Here is a 3,252-nt window from a genome sequence, read left to right as displayed (position 1 = left end):
GTTAATTTTAGGTTCTGAATGAAAGATGAAAATACGTATTTTCTGTGTGTTAAAAATACGTATGTTTCAAGCATTGAAAATACGTATTTTTTGGACATTGAAAACATGTATTTTCTGGACTTTGAAATCATTCTAATTTTCTATTATGAAGGAAAGCAGAAAAGACGTATTTTCCAGACGTTGAAATCAGGTACATTTTTGGTTCTGAATGAAAGTTGAAAATACTTAAATTATGGACGTTGAAAGTACATATTTTTTGGCCATTGAGAGACACTGATTGTGGAGTACAGGGAAGATGATTACTAGGGAATTATTTTCTTGCTTTCCTGATTTTTACATTTACAAGAATTAATTTGCCTTCTGCAAAATAAATGACTAATGCATAGTTATCAGGGGTTGGAATCGGTTCAGGGAACAGAGAAGAAAACTGAAAAATAACGTCATTTTCGAAGAACAGAAACGGAACCAGTTACGAAAGTGATCTATAGTGTTCTGGAACATGACCATTATTTAAAATCACTGGGAACTGGTTATTAACGTTATTTTACATTCCGAGCATTTTTTCTTCAGTCCCACAAAAAATGACATCAAAGCACCTATGCAAAGCACTCACTCTGTCACTCAGAAACTTCTCCTTACAGTGTCTGTCTGCCTGCCAGCTAGTTTTCTAGGGTAGTTAATGATACTCTAGTTATCACGTTTCACATTGGATTTATTATCAACAAAAAGTTTAGACGTGTTTTGAATTCTGGTGTTGCTGCACACACATACTTGTTAGCTAGCTCTGGTCCAGGGCGTTGAGCTAGCCTTGCTGTTGAGCCAAGTCTCGGATGTTCACAGTTCCTCTATATTAACTCTTAAAACCTCCATGTCAACCTCTCTCTCTCCACACCCTGCAAAAATTTGAGTCGCATCTTGCGCCCTACACTTGTCTGTCCATTAAACCGGGCCAGCCTTAGGCATAAGCCACATAAGCGAACACTTAGGGTCCCGTGAACTTGGTAAGTTTGTCTAACCAGCTTTCGAAACTTGTAGTCAAATTACCGACCGGTCACGGAGGACATGTGCCCAGGGGCTCTGACCTCCAGGGGGCCCCATTGATTTTATTAGTCACTCAGATATCATATTTCAGTGAATATGACCTATAATTACTTACAATATGAGTGAAATAGTTTTACTTCCCAAAACATTTTAAAGAAGTATGTTAAAAAGCAGCTTTTCTGTGTTGGAATGGTGTGAGCATACATCAACATCAGTATGGAGTGGATGTATACAGGTCATTAATAATATTCATGCGAGTAGACCACTGATTGGCCAGCTCATCCTAATCAGGAGTATGACATCATATAGCAAGCATTTTAAAAAGTTTTGAGGTGGGGTTTTTGAAGTGTTTTTCTCCAATTTATGCTTTGGCCACAAATATAGGACAAGTCATCAACATTTCCTGGGTATGAGTTAACAGAATATGAACTTATAAAAGTGAGATTTTCACTGGACAATTACTTTAACATGACATAAGTCATGGCAAAATGTGTAGAATGTCAGAAAATGTGCTTTAAAATTGCAAAAATGTATCACCACCCGATTGCAAAATGAGTAGAATTGCAGTATATTAGTTATAACATTTCTAAATCTTCTCTCCACCCCATGGCAAAATTTGTAGAATTGCGGCAAGCTTGCTTTAAAACGGAAACATTTTCTCTACACCCAATGGAAAAATGTGTAGAATTGCAGGATATTAACTCCACAAAATATATACTCTCCACTGTCAAGATGGGGGCCCTCGAGGTGTGAGATGAGGTGGGGGGTGGGGGTTAAATGTCACAAGTTAAAAAAGGAACATAAAGGGGCGATATAAACCGGTACTTTATTCTGGTTCAAACCGGTTCAGAACTTTATTATGCTGGTCGGGACAGTGGAAAGGTAGAAAAAAATGTTTGGTTCTGTTCAGAACGAAACGATTGGAAAATAACTTAGGTTCCAACCCCTGATAGATACACAATTCTTTATTATGTTATATTATATGCCAATCTGTATGTGGGGAGAAGTCTGATTGGAAACTACAACATTAACTATAGAATCAATTCTGATTTCAGCATCATCTTGTATTATACTGCACTTTGATAGTCTTATCTTACAGAAAAAAAGACATGATTTAATGTGTGGAAAATCACATGATATTTATTTATACAGTAATTATTATTCAACATGTCCTCACCTGAGATTTGAACACATCTGCCACGCTGATCCTCGACACTGGGGCCCCTCAAGGGCCCGTGCTTAGTCCCCTCCTGCTGTCCTCCCTGACTGCGTGGCCAAGCACCATCATTAAGTTTGCTGACGACACAACAGTGGTAGGCCTGATCACCAACAACGATGAGACAGCCTATAGGGAGGAGGCCAGAGACACTGCCAGGACAACGACCTCTCCCTCAATGTGAGCAAGTTTAAGGAGATAATCGTGGACAATAGGAAAAGGTGGGCCGAACAGACCCCCATTAACATCAACGGGGCTGAAGTGGAGTGGGTTGAGAGTTTCAAGTTCCTTGGTGTCCTCATCACCAAGGAACTGTCATGGTCCAATCACACCAAGACAGTTGTGAAGAGACCTTTTCCCCCTCAGGAGACTGAAAGATTTGGCATGGGTCCCCAGATCCTTAAAAAGTCATACAGCTGCACCATCGAGAGCATCCTGACCGGTTGCATCACCGCCTGGTATGGCAACTGCTCTGTATCTGACCATAAGGCCCTACAGAGGGTAGTGTGTTCGACCCAGTACATCATTGGGGCCAAGCTTCCTGACATCCAGGACCTATATACTAAGCGGTGTCAGAGGAAGGCCCAAAAAATTGTCAAAGACTCCAGTCACCCAAGTCATAGACTGTTCTCTCTGCTACCGCATGGCAAGTGGTACCGGAATGCCAAGTCTAGGACCAAAAGGCTCCTTAACAGCTTCTACCCCCAAGCCATAAGACTGCTGAACAATTCATAAAATGGCCACCCGGACTATATACATTGACCCCCCCCCCAAGTGTTTTTACACTGCTACTCGCTGTTTATTATCAATGCATATTTACTTTACAAATTACCTTGACCAACCTGTACCCACACACATTGACTCGGTACCTGTACCCCCTGTATATAGCCTCGTTATTGTTATGTAATTTTCTTGTGTTACTTTTTGATTTTATTACATTCTTTTACTTTAGTGTATTTAGTCAATATTTTCTTATCTCTACTCCAATCTTTCTG

The sequence above is a fragment of the Salmo salar genome, chromosome 11 (genome assembly GCF_965601325.2).
Source record: "Salmo salar chromosome 11, fSalSal1, whole genome shotgun sequence".
NCBI classification, from domain to species: domain Eukaryota; kingdom Metazoa; phylum Chordata; class Actinopteri; order Salmoniformes; family Salmonidae; genus Salmo; species Salmo salar.
Note: the sequence above shows the minus strand (reverse complement) of the source record.